The sequence below is a fragment of the Oncorhynchus mykiss genome, chromosome 9 (assembly GCF_057628025.1).
Source record: "Oncorhynchus mykiss isolate SJ-2025 chromosome 9, ASM5762802v1, whole genome shotgun sequence".
Taxonomy (NCBI): domain Eukaryota; kingdom Metazoa; phylum Chordata; class Actinopteri; order Salmoniformes; family Salmonidae; genus Oncorhynchus; species Oncorhynchus mykiss.
In genome coordinates this window covers 42,422,109-42,429,785 of record NC_143030.1, presented here as the reverse complement: position 1 = coordinate 42,429,785, position 7,677 = coordinate 42,422,109, and the positions used below count along the sequence as shown (strand labels likewise).

General features: G+C 41.7%; 1 long non-coding RNA gene across 1 annotated transcript; it reads right to left on the bottom strand.

The window, feature by feature from the left end:
• Positions 1-425: 425 nt before the first annotated feature.
• LOC149981215 (uncharacterized) lies at positions 426-1,601 on the bottom strand. The gene is made up of 2 exons (XR_016483479.1): positions 857-1,601; positions 426-503 (listed from the first exon to the last, which is right to left on the bottom strand). It is a non-coding gene; the product is annotated as an uncharacterized LOC149981215 (long non-coding RNA).
• Between the last annotated feature and the right edge of the window lie 6,076 nt (positions 1,602-7,677).

The window sequence follows — 7,677 nt, the reverse complement described above, 5'->3', positions numbered from 1 at the left end:
CCCAAGAACACTAAGGTAACCTGTCTTAATGACTATCGCCCCGTAACACTCACATCTGTTGACATGAAATGCTTTAACCTCTCTGATCTCCCAAACCCGGATCCGGTATCGTGACTACAGCCTCAAGCTCATTACCATAACGCAACGTTAACTATTCATGAAAATCGCAAATGAAATGAAATAAATATGCTAGCTCTCAAGCTTAGCCTTTTGTTAACAACACTGTCATCTCAGATTTTCAAAATATGCTTCTCAACCATTGCAAAACAAGCATTTGTGTAACAGTATTGATGGCTAACGTAGCATTTAGCATTAGCATTCAGCTGGCAACATTTACACAAAAAACAGAAAAGCATTCAAATAAAATCATTTACCTTTGAAGAACTTCAGATGTTTTCAATGAGGAGACTCTCAGATAGCAAATGTTCAGTTTTTCCTGAAAGATTATTTGTTTAGGACAAATCGCTCCGTTTTCTGCGTCACGTTTAGCTATGAAAAAACCCCTGTATCCAGGATTGTGTAAATCTATCAGCAAGCTCATTAGCATAACACAAAGTTAACTATTCATGAAAATCGCAAATGAAATGAAATAAATATGCCATCTCTCAAGCTTAGCCTTTTGTAAACAACACTGTCATCTCAGATTTTCAAAATATGCTTCTCAACCATAGGAAAACAATCATTTGTGTAAAAGTAGCTAGCTAGCGTTAGCATTTAGCGTTAGCATTTAGCATTAGCATTTAGCGTTAGCATTTAGCGTTAGCATTTAGCGTTAGCATTTAGCGTTAGCATTAGCGTTAGCATCCAGCACGCAACATTAACAAAAACATAAAAGCCTTCAAATAAAATCATTTACCTTTGAAGAACTTCTGATGTTTTCAATGAGGATACTCTCAGTTAGATAGCAGATGCTCAGTTTTTCCAAAAAGATTCCTTGTGTATTAGAAATAGCTCCGTTTTATACATCACATTTGGCTACCAAAAAAAATCCGAAAATTCAGTCCTCAAAACGCGAACTTTTTTCCAAATTAACTCCATAATATCGACTGAAAACATGGCAAACGTTGTTTAGAATCAATCATCAAGGTGTTTTTCACATATCTCTTCATTGATACATCGTTCTTGGACACATGGTTTCTCCCCTATATCAAATGGATAGGTACGAGCAGCTGGCAATTGCGCACCGAATTCCACGCAGGACACCAGGCGGACACCAGGCGGACACAAATGTAGTCTCTTATGGTCAATCTTCCAATGATATGCCTACAAATACGTCACAATGCTGCTAAGACCTTGGGCGAACGACAGAAAGTGTAGGCTCATTCCTTGCGCAATCACAGCCATATAAGGAGACAATGGAAAACAGAGCTTCAGAAATTCTGCTAATTCCTGGTTGATGCATCATCTTGGTTTCGCCTGTAGAATGAGTTCTGGGGCACTTACAGACAAAATCTTTGCAGATTCTGAAACTTCAGAGTGTTTTCTTTCCAAAACTGTCAAGAATATGCATAGTCGAGCATCTTTTCGTGACAAAATATCGCGCTTAAAACGGGAACGTTTTTTATCCAAAAATGAAATAGCGCCCCTAGAGATCTAACAGGTTAAAAGGCTGGTCATGGCTCAAATCAACACCATCGTCCTAGACACCCTGGACCCACTCCAATTCGCATACCGTCCAAACAGATCCACAGATGATGCAATCTCTGTTGCACTCCACACTGCCCTTTCCAGCTGGACAAAATGAACACCTATGTGAGAATGCTGTTCATTGACTACAGCTCAGCGTTCATCGCCATAGTGCCATCCAAGCTCATTACTAAGCTAAGGACCCTGATACTGAACACCTCCCTCTGCAACTGGATCTCCAGGTGGTGAGGGTAGGTAACAACACATCCGCCACGCTGCCCCTCAATACAGTGGCCCATCAGGGGTGCGTGCTTAGATCTCTCCTGTACAGAATATAGGGAGGAGGTCAGAAATCTGGCAGTAGGTGGCAGGACAACAACTTCTCCCTCAACATCAGGATCTGATCGTGAATTACAGGAAACAGAGGGCTGAGCACGCCCCATTCACATCGATGAGGCTGTAGTGAAGCGGGTCGAATGCTTCAATTTCCTCAGTATCCACATCAATAACGATCTATTATGGTCCACACACACCAACACAATTTTGAAGAGGACACAACAACACCTCTTCCCGCTCAGGAGTCTGAAAAGATTTGGCACGGGCCCTCAGATCCTGAAAAAGTTCTACAGCTGCACCATTGAGAGCATCTGGACTGTCTGCATTACCGCTTGGTATGGCAACTGCTTGGCATCCGACCACAAGGCTCTACAGAGGGTAATAGGTCCGGCCTAGTTAGGCTGTGGTGGTCACAAAATTTTGTCAGCAGGTGATTGTCAAGCAAATAACTGTTGGTCTCACGGTTATTGACCGTTAATTAACAAACACATTTAGCATCTCCTGGCTTCCACATAAGCCACTGATGCAGACCTTTGGAAGATCTGAATTTTAAGAAATCTAGTAAATCCATGTATTTTAGCCTACACCTTCACAATAAATCCATTATTTATTTTAGACAAGTCTAAAGAAGCATGATATGAAGAAAATGTAGTCTATTTCCGAAGACCAGAATAGCATACTCTGAGTTGTCCTTATGTTAGGTCCTGATCTGGCTATGCCAAATGGCAGTGGGCTACACTACTTCATTTAGCAGACAAGATTTGCTTAGAATTCCGTGCCATTATTTTATAGAATGAAGAATACAATTGAACAACGCTGAATGAAATAGAAAGGATATTTTCTCCAAACCATTTGAGGAAGTGTGCAGATGCGGCTATTGTGTGTTGAGTGTTAACAAAGAAATAGCTATTCCTATATGCTTAATTTAGAGTTATTAATGTAACTTTAGTTTTTCTACAAACGTTGGGCTGTATGTTTTGATGTTTAAAACATTGTAAGGCTTCATGATGCAAATCTAATGATGACTTTTTTTAAAGTGCTTGAAAGGCATAAGCTCTGCTTTCTCAACCATCTGCTCTAATGACAATAAAATATTGTAAGCGAATTAACAAAATTCAGCATTTTGATATGTCCCTCCATGCATCCTCTGTGACTTCTAGTAACATTTTAACCCACTTAACCCCAACATTTCTTAAAGTTTTTGGCATCAATCTAAAGCCCTAGATAGACAGGCTAGAAATGTTTTAATCATTTAAAAGAATTATGAAACATCCACTCAATTGCCACCTCCTGTTACAAACTACCCTGTCAGAAGAATGACATTCCAATGGATAGCAGTGTTTTACGGGCTCATGACAAATTTAGCTATTTAGTGGTTTTTTTCTGTTGCTCTGATCTGAACTTTTTTTGTACATAATGTTTCGGCCATCATTTCCTTTGAACGAAAATAGCTTCTGGACATCAGCGATTACTAACCTCGATTTGGATGAAGATTTCTACTTCAATGAGTAGGAGGTGCAGGACATACTGCTCCCCCTGGATCAGGCCCTATTCCAAGAGACTCTGAAAAGAAAAAGGCGGCGTAAGAGAGGCTGACGTGCGGGCACCCTGATGAAACTACGTCGGTGAGTACATAAACCGCCTCTACCCTCCTTTCTATTAGCGAACATACAACACTGGAGAACAAACTGGAAAAGTTCCATTCGAGAGTATCCAATCAAAGGGACCTAAAGAACTGTAATATCCTATGATTCTATGTATCCTATGTGGCTGAATAAGGACATGGATGAAATACAACTAGCTGTTTTTTTTCAAAAATAAAAGATCACAGAAATGTTCCATCCACACAAAAAGCTTATTTCTCTAAAATGTTGTGCACACATTTGTTTACATCCCTTTTAGTGAGCATTTTATTTGCCAAGATAATCCATCCACCTGACAGGTTTGGCATATCAAGAAGCTGATTAAACAACATGATCATTACACAGGTGCGCCTTGTGTTTGGAAAAATGAAAGACCCCTCTAAAATGTGCAGTTTTGTCACACAACACAATGACACTGGTGTCTCTAGTTTTGAGTGATCGTGCAATTGGCATGCTTCAGGAATGTCCATCAGTGCTTTCTGTTGCCAGAGAATTTAATGTTCATTTCTCTACCATAAGCCACCTCCAGCGACCAACCGGCACACACATGTCTATATAAGGTCCCACAGTTGACAATGCAGGTCAGAGCAAAAATCAAACCATGAGGTCAAATGAATTGTCCAAAGAGCTCTGAGACAGGATTGTGTCGAGGCACAGCTCTGGGAAAGGGTAGCCACACTTTTTTGCAGCATTGAAGGTCCCTAAGAGCACAGTGGCATCCATCATTCTTAAATGGAAGAAGTTTGGAACCACCTAGACTCTTCCTGGAGCTGGCCGCCTGGCCAAACTGAGCAATCGGGGGAGAAGGGCCTTGGTCAGGGGGGTGACCAAGAACCCGATGGTCACTTTGGCAGAGCTTCAGAGTTCCTCTGTGGAGATGGGAGAACCTTCCAGAAGGACAACCATCTCTGCAGCACTCAACCAATCAGGCCTTTATGGTAGAGTGGCCAGACGGAAGCAACTAAAGACGCTCAGACCATGAGAATCAAGATTCTCTGGTCTGATGAAACCAAGGTTAAATTCTTTGGCCTGAATGCTAAGCGTCACATCTGGAGGAAACCTGGCACCATCCCTACGGTGAAGCATGGTGGTGGCAGCATCATGCGTGGGGATGTTTTTCAGCAGCAGGGACTGGGACACTAGTCAGGATCGAGGCAAAGATGAACAGAGCAATGTACAGAGAGATCCTTGATGAAAACCTGCTCCAGAGTGCTCAAGACCTCAGACTGTGTTCTTGGGTCCTTGCGAGGATCTGCAGAGAAGAATGTGAGATACTCCCCAAATACAGGTATGCCAAGCTTGTAGCGTCATACCCAAGAATACTTGAGGTTGTAATCGCTGCCAATGGTGCTTCAACAAAGTATTGAGTAAAGGGTCTGAATAATTCTATAACTGTGGAATTTCAGTAGTTTTTCATACATTTGCTTTGTCATAATGGTGTATTGTGTGCAGATTGATGAGGGGGGAAAAACAATTAAATAAATGTTAGATTAAGGCTCTAATGTAACAAAATGTGGAAAAAGTCAATGGGTCTGAATTCTTCCCGAAAGCACTGTAGATAAACTGTAACTCAGTAAAATCGTAGAAATTGCTGCATGTTGCGTTTATATTTTTGTTCCGTGTACTTAGCATAAGAGTATATCTAGATTTTTTTGTCGCTGTCTATTTACCACCACAAACTGATGCTGGCACTGAGACCGCATTTAACAAACTGTATACGGCCATGAGCAAACAAGAAAATGCTTATCCAGAGGCTCCTAATAGCCCGTGATATTAACACAGAAAAACTTAAATCTGCTGTAGATAATTTCTACCAACATGTCACCTGTGCAACAAGAAAATAAAAAAACTCTACTTCGCCCTACAGTTGGCAAATCTGAAACTAACTCTAAACTCCTGATATCTGCTTACAAGCAAAGAATCTAACAGGAAGTACCAGTGATGTGCTCAATTTGGAAGTGGTCCGACGAAGCGGATGCTAAGCTAAAGGACTTAGCATCAGGAAGGAGAACGCGTTCTGTCTCCTAGAGATGAACGTACTTTGGTGTGAAAACTGCAAATCAATCACAGAACAACAGCAAAGGACCTTGTGAAGATGCTGGAGTAAACAGGTACAAAAGGATCTATATCCACAGTAAAACGAGTCCTATATCGACATAACCTGAAAGACTACTCAGCAATGAAGAAGCCACTGCTCAAAAACCGCCATAAAAAAATCCAGACTAGGGTTTGCAACTGCACATGGGGACAAAGATCATACTTTTTGGAGAAATGTCCTCTGGTCTGATGAAACAAAAATAGAACTGTTTGGCCATAATGACCATTGTTATATTTGGAGGAAAAGGGGGGAGGCTTGCAAGCCAAAGAACACCATCCCGACCGTGAAGCACGGGGGTGGCAGCATCATGTTGTGGGAGTGCTTTGCTGCAGGAGGGACTGGTGCACTTCACAAAATGCATGGCATCATGAGGGAGGAAAATTGCGTGGTTATATTGAAGCAACATCTCAAGACATCAGTCAGGAAGTTAAAGCTTGGTCACAAATCGGTCTCCCAAATGGACAATGACCCCAAGCATACTTCCAAAGTTGTGGCAAAATGGCTTAAGGGCAACAAAGTCAAGGTATTGGAGTGGCCATCACAAAGCCCTGACCTCAATCCTATAGAAAATGTGTGGGCAGAACTGAAAAAGCGTGTGCGAGCAAGGAGGCCTAAGAACCTGACTCAGTTACACCAGCTCTGTCAGGAGGAATGGGCCAAAATTCACCCAACTTATTGTGGGAAGCTTGTGGAAGGCTACCAGAAAAGTTTGACACAAGTTAAACAATTTAAAGGCAATGCTACCAAATACTAATTGAGTGTATGTAAATGTCTTACCCACTGGGAATGTGATGAAAGAAATAAAAGCTGAAATAAATCATTCACTACTATTATTCTGACATTTCACATCCTTAAAATGCAGTGGTGATCCTAACTGACCTAAGACAGGGAATATTTACTTGGATTAAATGTCAGGAATTGTGAAAAACTAAGTTTAAATGTATTTGGTTAAGGTGTATGTAAACTTCCGACTTCAACTGTACATATCCCAACCAGAAGCCATGGGGCAACATCTGCACTGAGCCAAAAGGCTAGAGCTGTTGCTTTCAAGGAGCAGGACACTAATCTGGTCGCTTTGAAGAAATCCTGCCAAGCCCTCCGACAAACCATGAAAACCGGCAAACTGTCAATCCAGACTTAGATTGAATCCTACTACACTGCCTCTGACACTCACTGGGTGTGGCAGGGCTTGCAAACTATCACAGATCACAAATTGAAGCCAAGCTGTGAGCTGCCCAGTGACGCAAGCCTGCCAGATGAGCTAAATCGCTTCGAGACAAGCAACACTGAGCCATGCATGAGACCACCAGCTGTTACGGGTGTCTGTGTGATCAAGCTCTCTCCATAGCCGATCCGAGTAGCCGATCTGAGTAAGACTTTTTAACAGGTTAACATTCAGAAGACCGCAGGGCCAGATGGATTACCAGGACGCGTCCTCAGAGGATGCGCTGCCCAGCTGGCAAGTTTCGTCTTCACTGACATTTGCAACATCTCCCTGACCCAGTCTGTAATACTTACATTTTTCAAGCAGACCACCATAGTCCCTGTGCCCAAGAACACTAAGGTAACCTGTCTTAATGACTATCGCCCCGTAACACTCACATCTGTTGACATGAAATGCTTTAACCTCTCTGATCTCCCAAACCCGGATCCGGTATCGTGACTACAGCCTCAAGCTCATTACCATAACGCAACGTTAACTATTCATGAAAATCGCAAATGAAATGAAATAAATATGCTAGCTCTCAAGCTTAGCCTTTTGTTAACAACACTGTCATCTCAGATTTTCAAAATATGCTTCTCAACCATTGCAAAACAAGCATTTGTGTAACAGTATTGATGGCTAACGTAGCATTTAGCATTAGCATTCAGCTGGCAACATTTACACAAAAAACAGAAAAGCATTCAAATAAAATCATTTACCTTTGAAGAACTTCAGATGTTTTCAATGAGGAGACTCTCAGATAGCAAATG